Here is a 10,549-nt window from a genome sequence, read left to right on the forward strand (position 1 = left end):
TATGGTCTTATTTTAACTGAGTACTTCGAAAATTAATTATTCGTGTATGTTAATAACTTTCATCCTCGCCTTTGAATATCGTTTGATGATAAAGCAAGGGTGTGCACATTGTGAGACATTCCTATTTCCATCGTGAACGAAATAGACCGACAACCACATTGCATACAAGACCGCTTTATGTGAAAATATCGAAAAATATGCAAATAAAATTTCTTGATGGGAAATTGGCATCAGATGATAGTCTTTTCCACTTGTGCATAATTTTCGAAGTCCAGAAAATAGTTAAAACTTATAGCAGAATGCAAAAGTGCTCTTACTTTATTTTATCATTGGTTACATTAATTCTAAATCTGGCTTGTAGAATGTGTAAAATAATACCCATTCATTGTATCGAAAATAACTATAAAAAATATTTTTCTTACTTACGGAAACTGTAGTGTTAATATTAGTAGTGTTAGTAGTGTTAATATTGCAAAACTTACACGAACTTTCAGCAGCATTAGTGGCATAGCTGTAAATAGTAACTTTCTGAAATCATCAAAAAGATATAGGTATGGCAACATATTTTCCAAGGACATTTTTAGCCCAGAGGAGCGTTAGCTCAGAAGAGTCTCGAAACGGGATTTTGCATTGGATCACTCACGTTTCAAATTGTTGACACCAAATATTATCGTCCTGTATTATATTTAAAGAAATTAAACAATGAAGAATCGGCATAAATGTATGTATGTTTCTCGCATTATGATAAAACAACGGTACCTAGAGCCATCCAATTTTGAATGACGGAATCCTCCTATGAATATGGGCATCTATCTGGAAGCCCTAATTTGGAATTTGGAATTTGTTTTATTATCGATTTCATATTTTGTAAACATTTAACAAATTTTTGAGTAAAAACTCAACGATTTAAAATCGAACAATGGCAACACTCTACGGGAAAAAAAAAGAAACTTTATCTCCAGCTAGCGGAGCTGTGTATCGGAAATTCTAAAGGTAGGCTCATTTTAAAATTATTTTGGGACATTGCTGTTGAACTGAATTTTATGGTTTAAGTGCAAAGGACACGATATTTAATAAATAAAGGTAACACACAAAACGTAAAAAAAAAAAAAAAAAACGCCGCTTTGGATTTAAATTAAAAATCTGAAACCTTTCAGATTTTTTTTCTTTTCCTGGTTTGTTTTTACAGTTCATTATACAACAAAGTTATGGAATTTGTTGATTTCAGAATTTCTTTTCTACACGCCATCAGTAAAAATTCCTTTTCTCTCCTTTCAGAAAAACTGTATGAAATCCTTTTTTTTTTATTTATTTATTTATTTTTTTTTTAAGTGCTATCAAGTGGATAGATAGCGTGCATAATTCACAGACTTTCGTCATTGCAAAGATGCTCCTTATGTTGTTAAGTTCCAGGATCTGACGTCATGCGAAGAGATGTTTTCTTATCTTACTGTTAAATTTGTATACTCAGCTGCAGTTAAGATGAAGTGCGATGAGTGCACAAATGACCGTAAGTGACCAGATGTTACAGTTCAAATACGAGACCCTGAGAGTAAAAAAGAGAAAGATAATGATAATATTTAAAAGAAAACGTTAATATTCTTTAAAATCTATAAATATAGTAATATTTACGATATTTAATTTAATATCAATTGATAATTATGTTTTCTTTATTATCGCTTATCTTAAATTATTTAAAATTCAAACTCTGAACAGAAGTATTTAAAACACGTTGCTGGAAATATATATATTATATACGCATATCGCTAGTACATGCAGTGCTGGAACGTTGGATTGAAATTGCAAACGATAATTCTTTGTTAGAAACAAAACACTGCCAACATGCAATTTCCTTTTTAAATGAAACTGCGAAGAAGTACGTTTTTGATAAATAGCAAAATAATAGTAAAATGATATAAATACCGTAAAAAATACTACACTATTATTCAAACTTTTAAATTTTTTTTTTCTTTTGAAGAACAAAATCAACAATAATTGTTTCCAAGATCATTTCGATTATTTAATTTAATTTTTGTACAGTAATATTTGAAAATTTATTTAGATTTTTTTTAAAAATCTTCTGAAGCTTTTTTTACTTTAATAATATTGACTGACATCGTTAAAAATATTCTTAACACAATTTCTGAATCTGGGTATGATTGAATAATGAAATGCATTTCTGAATTACCTTTAAAAGACGTAATTTTGTTTTAATGACAAAAATTATTAAAATAACACGTAGTTTGTAAAATTAGGTATTTCTGATGAAATATCCGAAGCATTTACATTACTTGGATATTTATGTGATAAGTTTAAAGCAACATATAATACTTAAATCCAACAATAGTAATTTTTCACTGGTTAGAAACTGGAAAACGAAAGTTTTCTCGTCTAATTTTTCGTATCGCAGTTTTAGTAGTGAGAGTGAAATACTATACCTCATTTGTTTCATATATTTGTTCTCATTTGTTTCATATCAAAATATTTTTCTGATAAAATTCGTTCCTTTATCAATTGATTCTTGGCAATCTGAAAATAGAACAGTAATTGCAGTAATTCAGAAAATAGAACGATTTCAGATCTCAAAACTCTGGTAAATGTGATATTCTTACTGAATTTTTTTTTTTTTTTTCACTATGGGAAGAAATAAAATACTAATATACAATGGCTGATTTAAAATGCAGCGTATAAAAAATGACGATGAATAGTGCATTTTATCACAGCTTCACCAAATAAATCTGAACAAAAATTATACGCTATTTCTATCCCATTTTTTGCGATGGATTCAACTGTTAATACATACTTTCAAATTCCACACGAGCTTTATGAAAGTCATCTGACTATGAAATGCAATAAAAGTACATAAATAAAAATACAGATCTAATCTAAAAAGATCTTCTTTTTTTGGTTGTTAAATATGGTATTATAGAACCTTCTTATTCAATGATTAACCTTTTATATAAGTTTTTAAGTCTGTATAAATAAAAGATTAATTAATTAATATCGTATTTGTCTAATCATAGTAGCTGTGGAAAAATATGAAGAAATTTTTGTTCTACAATACCAGTCTGAAACTTTCGAAGAGCAGTAACTTTATTAATGTGATAAAAAATACTTTATTAAATGTAAACATTTTTTGGCAGCTGAAAAATTAAATTAAAAATATAATAATTTAAAAAAAATGAGATTATTCATATTTTAATAAATATATACGAATTTATGATAAAAAGAAACAGGGAATAGGAGAGCAATGCAAACTGAAGAATGTTTGCAGAAAGAACAAACTGAGAATTAAAAGAAAGAACTAATTCAAATCAATAATGGATAAAAACGACAACAAAATAAAACAGAATCATTTGATGATTTGATTAAAAATGTGCCATAATAATGCAAAACAAAATGAAGCAAAAGAATGAAAATAAATTAATGAACAAATAAAAGTTTTCCATTAAAAGTTACAAGTGTACGCTAAGACATTCTAAATGCCAAAAAATGTCAACATGATAAGAAGAAATAGTCACAGTTAATTAAAAATTGATAATGCTAATACCTGCAATTTTAAAAAAGACAATTTAATTACAATTTACCAAATATGAAAGATCTATGCAGTTAAGATAACTGATTGGCTGTTCTTTCTATTTTGATTTAAAGTAGAAAATCACTCCATTAATTCTGAACATAGGGAAAAAAAAAAAGTGTAAAAAATTAATTTCGGCTTAGTAAATTCAACAGAGTAATCTCCATTTCATTCTTTTTACTTTACAAATTCCAACTGAAAAAAAAAAAAAAAAAAAAAAATTATTACGTAATTGTTTTAAACTGAAGCTGCTGGCATAAAACAAAACAGTAATAACGTTTTAAATTTTTTATTCCACAAACGAACAAATCGAAACATCTTCCCTTACGCCCGCCGGGAAAAAAAGGCATAGCTACCTTGTACAGTCATTAGGATTTTTTGGAAGTAACACAGACTGAAAAATTAGCAACCGCCTTCGGCGGGAATCTGGAACCTCTGGAACCTCTGGACCTCTGGAATACCGGCCCAGCGTGCAGAACCACTACATCACGAAAGCACGCTAGAAAGGCGGGGGAAATACCTTATATACTCCCCCTGTTAAAGGACGACTGGGGTTTTTAGGGGACCCAATCTCCAAATCTGGGTGCGGAGAATCATCATCCAACAACTCTTTTAATTCTGGTGCTACTGTAGAGTCATTAGGATTTTTCGGCAGCAAAAGAGATTGAAAAATTAGGAACCGCCTTCACCGGGAATCGAACCATGGACCTCTGGAATACCGGCCCAGCGTGCAGAACCACTACAGCACGAAGGCACGCTAGGAAGGCGGAAGAAATACTTTATAACCTAAAAACTTTTGATTGCAGTCTAGTGAGTGCACCTCTATACATTTACCAGTCAAGTTTCGAAAAGCTTAAAAAAAGTATTTAAAAAATTTTTAAAAAAGAAAAAAATCTGAAAGGTTTCAGATTTTAAATTACGTCCAAAGGGGCGTTTTTTTTAACACCATAAAATTCCATAAACTTCAGTTCAATAGCAATGTCGCAAAATAATTTTAAAATGAGCGTATCTTTAGAATTTCCGATACACAGCTCCGCGAACTGGAGATAAAAAGTTTCTTTTTACCCCGTAGAGTGTTGCCATTGTTCGCTTTTAAATCGTTGAGTTTATTACTCAAAAATTTGTTAAATGTTTACAAAATATGAAATCGATAATAAAACAAATTCTAAATTTCAATTTTGGTCTTCCACGTGGCCCTATTTGTAGGAGGATTACGTCATTCAAAATTCGATAGCTCTGTGTACTGTAGTTTTATCCCAATGCGAGAAATATGCAGATTTTTCATTATTTAATTTCTTCAAATATAATGTAAGACTCTAACATTTAGTGGCAACAGTTTGAAAAGTGAAAACGGACATTTATAGTGATTCAACGCAAAATCGCAAAACGAAAACAATAAGTCCTTCAGGGACAAACTCCCTGTGCGAATTTAATGTTAAAAAGTATCCCGTTTTTAATACGATGTATTCATAAATGTTATTTATTTGAACTAAGTTGCTTATTTGCGTATTTGAAACGGCTTTTCAAATTAATTGAGTTCCCTCATTCATCGTTTTTTCCCTACATTCTCTTTAAAAACGACTTTTAAACGTCATATATTGTATTTAAATGAGCTGTTCAAAGTGGCAAAGCGAAATGCTAGGGGGAAAACTTGTTATGATATTATTTCATCATAAATCATCATTACATGGAAATTTATACATTTATTTAATAAGCAAAAGACGATATGTAGCTGTGCATTTATTTCACGCGATCGCTCGTTTATAAGGCTTGTGATAAATATTTTCTTGAAATAACAATACTTTGTATTTTGCCAGGACATAAATATCGATTGACACCTCGAAGAATGTTCGAGATATTTAAACGCAAAATCTAAAACCAGATAAACTAAAAACATGTTTTAATTAAAATTCCACCATATTTTTTTTCACCGTGCTCTTTTATTGAGTTTAAATTTATCCCCATTATGTAATATTATCCATTACGTTACAGCTGATATTCCTGTAAAACAAGTAGTGACATCTGGTGGGTAAGATGAATAATCAGCATACATGTCAGCTCATATTCAAAATATTGGTTTAGTATTTCATTTCTAAATGGCCAAAAATAGCGAATAAAACGAAATGTATAATTTTCGTTCGAATAAATGTTTTAAATGTTACAATACTGTTCGTAGACTTTTTCTAGTAACTATTCGTAATTCTCCTTTTTTAATTATTAATGTCTCTCATTTAAACCCAAAGTATATGATCATTTTATGACAGTAAGATAAGAAAGGTAGTAGTATTGGGAAACTCGTAACAAGAATTTTATAAAAGTAAAAACATAAGACATAAAAACTTTTTTAAAAAAGTCTGGAGTTTTATGCACCTATATTATTTGATTTGCATTAGAATTAATACCATTTCCTAAGCATACAAAATAATAACAGGCCGATAATAACATATAATAACAGGCCATAAATAAATAGCTCGAAGCAGGCATTACTCGAATATTATCGTTATTGCATCGACTTAATAATCGGTATCAGTATAATTATATCAGTATTGGTACAAATTTAAAAATCAGCTATCATTTTAACATAGCTAGAAGTATAAATATAAATTTATGGAATTCGTTTACAGCCTAAAATAAAATTCCAAGTTTTCCTCCAAACTATGCAAGATCGAGGAAAGCAGCTTGAGTTTGAAAGAATGTTTTTCTGTCTAATCAATGTTTTGTCCTATACCAAGTTAACGATATTCGCTATATCGATTTTCATTGGAATGTCATAATAGTAGTGCAGTTTTTGTTGAATAAACAATTTTGTGAGAGCTGTCATGCTTTTTATTTTTTTTTTTTGATTAAAAAAGAAAAGAAAAGAAGAAAAAACAAAACTTGCCTTGCAACGTTTGATCGTTTCGTTGTCCTTCTTGACCTTCAAAAAGAGTTTGTAACGAAGATAAAATAATAAAAAAGTCTGCTGTGCGCGGGATGAGGAGGGGAAGAGTTGTGAGGGGGGAGAAATTTTCTAGAGTAGGAAAAAAAAAAAAATTATAAACTTCCTGCATCGTTGTAAGTTAAAATGGAATGCACGAAAAGGTCACAAAAATAAAATAAATAAAAAATACCGAATTTGGAAGAAAATGAAGAAGGTGAACGAAATAAACAAGCAAAACACGGCAGAGCCAGGTGCTGGTTCGGTTCCACTTCGTAATCACGAGTCTCACTTTTTGGCTGCTGGCTTTTCCTACCCCCTTCTTTTCCCCCCCGCCATTTTTAATATTTTTCCCCCTCACAGAATCCTCGTTCCTCCCTCTGGGTTATAATGGACTGTGCGGTGTTTCCGAACGCTTTGACCTTGAGAGGCTTTTTGAATGTCATTATGGATTTGTTGATGGAGTGCCGAGGTGTTTCTTTTGATCTTACTAGTTTATCGCCGTTGTCTATGGCGATTAGAGAAAAATTATGTGCAGTATGCTAATTGTTGCTTTCTTTTTCCGTGTTCATGAATAGAACATCAAATGCACCTGTTTAAATTTCAATTTCGTTCTCTGGATGCATCTTTTCTTTTTTCATCAGATAAAAACACTGCATCTCTTATATTTCTGTTCATTCGTAAATAAAATGTATTTTAAATGCAGCTGGTATCAGTAGCATGTAGATTGTGCAGAATTTAATCCCAAATTCCTTTCTACCCAGTTTTTTTCATTTAATTTTCGATTCACTGAGAAGGAATTTAACGTCTAGAATTTGAAATTGTTATGTGAAACTCACTGACAGGCGATTTTTTAAACGGCTTTGAATTTTTTGAAAATTTAAGTTGCATATTGACTTAGTTCAGGTCTTCGTATTTTATTTTGGATTTTGTAGTTCCCATATTCTGAAAAACTGTTTTCCTCGCAAATTAGTTTATTTTCAACAAGAAACACCTGTTCCAAAGTTTGAAAGTGAATTGCTCTTCATTCATTTCTGCGCTCATTGCTGCTGACGCCAAGGAGGCCCCCCTTGGCTGAGGCGTTCTTGCAAGTACAGATATGATGACGTGAACAGCGAAAGGAAACACGATGTGTAAAACGGTTACTTGTGGTTCCAGAGATTTTGGTATTCTTTGGAGTAGTCGTCTCAAAAAGGTGATTTTCAGTACCATTGTTATATTCTGATATGCTAACATCTTTCAGAGATGTTCATTTGAAGGAGATAAGTCGTCTCGAGAGGATTCACTGTATATAAAAGGAAGAGAGACATGCCATCCAGTCCAAACTCAAAAATTAGATATAATTCTAGATGTAATATATGTTTTATAGAAAAATTCTTCGTATTTGAAATGAATCTGAAACTTTTATCTAATGAGAGAAAAATTCTGCTCCATTTTATCAGAAATACGCTGCAAAGGTAGATAGATGAAATAAAATATATAATAAAGAGAAGAAATCAACAAGTTGAGCGCCATCTGCAGAGTAAAATAAGAAGCTATAAAATGTGAAAAGGAAGAAAGTTTGTTGGTAATTAGGATGCACATTTGGGAAGAAAAGGAACGGAATTAAAATCCTTCTACTTAAACTGATGGATGTAGAAAGTTTCAAAGAAGTCTAATTCAGTAATTATTTATAATCTATAATTTTTTTAAAAGTTCTTTTGAACAAATTTAGCAGAATTATAAAAATAGAAATTAGGTATAATTATAAGGTCAGAATGTTTTAAAGGACCAATGATAGAAGGTTTACTAAATTTCATTCATACTTAAAGCCATACGTAATTTTGGGAAAATGGCCTGGACTATTTTTAAGCGTTGAAGAAGAGGTAGTCAATTTAGAAAACTCTGATATACTATGCTTTTCTTTAAAATGGAAATCGTTAAATGCTTTTTAATTAAAGCTTTAATTTTGGTTAATGTTAAAAAAATTCTTATTTTCTATTTGCATTGTTCTTACCAGCGATGGAGCAGTAAAATCGATGAGTACTGGTCGTTCGGGCCTGGGTTTGTTTCCATGCGATCGGACTTACTGAATGGGCCTTTTTTGTGTTTTTCCCCGTATGTAACGTGTATACGAGCCAGTTCTCTTAGAAAGTCCTCCGCGAAGGCATATCTTCCCTTAGGCAGATAGCAGTAGTGTGCTTTTCTATATTCAACTAAAACAAACAAAGAAGATATAAATTGATCTTTTCTGCTAAGCCGCTCGCTTAAACAAAACCATAAATGTGTGGAATCACGAGCTGAATTTCAAGGCCCACCAGCGGCCGCACGGTAAAATCGCTGAACATTGGCGATTCTGACATGGGTTCGATTCTAGGCGAACGAGCTGGCTGCATGGGCGATTTCATGGTTTTCCCCATGTGTAACATGTATACGAGCCTGTATCCCTTAGAAAGTCCTACACGAAGGCATCCCTCCCCTTAGGCAGATAGCTTTAATGTGCTTTGCCATAATCAACTAAACCTATGAATGCTTCTTTTTTGTATAGGATGGGCCAAATGAGACCTACCAGTGTTAAACACAAATAACTTTTTTATTTTTTGATATAATTATTTTTTCCTCTTTGTAGGTTATAATTGAATTCTTGGAAATTTATTATGGAACCATACAGTACAAAACAACGCGTTAAAATTATTGAGTTTTTCTATTCTTGGCAACGATCAATTGTTATGACGCATAATAACTTGAATTAAAGTATCAGCAATATTTTAATTCAAGTGTACTGTTTGATGCGGTAGTATGCCCAATAGAGTTATCGGCTCATATTTCTTCGAAAATGAGGATGGAACGCTGGAAACGATTTCCGAAGCTTCTTACAGAACAATGATCGAAAACTTTTTGATGGGCAATGGCGGAGCAGAATCCCTTTTTTATGGGAATATTTAAAATAACAAAGTTTATGTTAATAAACCAGAGACTATTAGACAGCTGAAGCAGAATATTCGAAACGAAATACTGAGCCTTCAACTGGAAACATAACGTGGTGTAATGGAAAACGCGTTAAAAAGAGCCAATCTCTGTATCGAGAAAAAAGGTGGACATTTGTTTGATGTCATATTTCATACATAATTTCCATGAAATATATTTAATGTATAAAAAAATAATAAAAATAAATTATTATTACAAGAGTTATCCGTGTTTAACATTAGTAGATCTTATTTGGCCCACTCTGTATGAGATAAATTTAATTATTAATTAACACACACTTAATTATTAATTCATTTCTCACACGGATACCACTGAACCATATACAGACTGACTGTTATTTTATTTTATTTTTCATTGATCCTCCCATAATGACATAACAATTATGGATACCTTTCGACTAAAGCAAATTTAAAGGGCAAAAAATTAAAAAGTTGTTATTAACTGAAAAATCTATTTTTGAAAATCAGGAAAGCATTGTAAAATACAATAAAACCACTCTTGGCAATACTTCTGTATCAGACCACCTCTGAAAGTGACCAGTTTCTCTGAGCATATAAATAATGACACTGAACATCAATAACAGTTATATTCTCTAAGAAGTAAAATTAGCTTTAAGTAGCAAGAAATTAAAATGATCTGCTGTAAAACTTCTATAAGAAGAGAGTCCCGTTTGCAGATGATTTGGGTCCGCTTTGGAGATGCTTTAAAGAGGTGATGTTCAATATTGGTGTTTGTTTATGTTAGCAGAAATGCTGGTCATTTTCAGAAGTATTCATTCGCTTTTAGAGATTTCGCTGTGCATGATTATAGTATAGTGAATTTTTATTATTTTACTAATGCATTTAAACATTCGAATTCTCTTTTAATTCCTTTAAAAATCTGAATATTTTTTATAATTAAATATATCAATGGAACTTTTCATGGTGACAGTTTCCGAAAGGACTAATACAGTGAACCCTCTCTTATATGGCCCCTTCTTCTTCCATATGCTTCACAGGATTTTCCGGAGGTGATCGTGTTACAGAGATAAAGTTTAGTGCCAATATTTATTTAAATTCTTAGATATGCTCGTTAATTTTCAGAGGTGG

The 10,549-nt window shown here is 31.3% G+C and overlaps 1 long non-coding RNA gene across 1 annotated transcript; it reads right to left on the minus strand.

Moving 5' to 3' along the window:
* Positions 1 to 1,295: 1,295 nt before the first annotated feature.
* On the minus strand, positions 1,296 to 6,838 carry LOC118199415 (uncharacterized). The gene is made up of 4 exons (XR_015044127.1): positions 6,688 to 6,838; positions 6,459 to 6,587; positions 2,439 to 2,529; positions 1,296 to 1,546 (listed from the first exon to the last, which is right to left on the minus strand). It is a non-coding gene; the product is annotated as an uncharacterized LOC118199415 (long non-coding RNA).
* Between the last annotated feature and the right edge of the window lie 3,711 nt (positions 6,839 to 10,549).

This window comes from Stegodyphus dumicola, chromosome 1, assembly GCF_044657685.1.
Source record: "Stegodyphus dumicola isolate Sdum_Otavi_A_Nest chromosome 1, ASM4465768v1".
NCBI classification, from domain to species: domain Eukaryota; kingdom Metazoa; phylum Arthropoda; class Arachnida; order Araneae; family Eresidae; genus Stegodyphus; species Stegodyphus dumicola.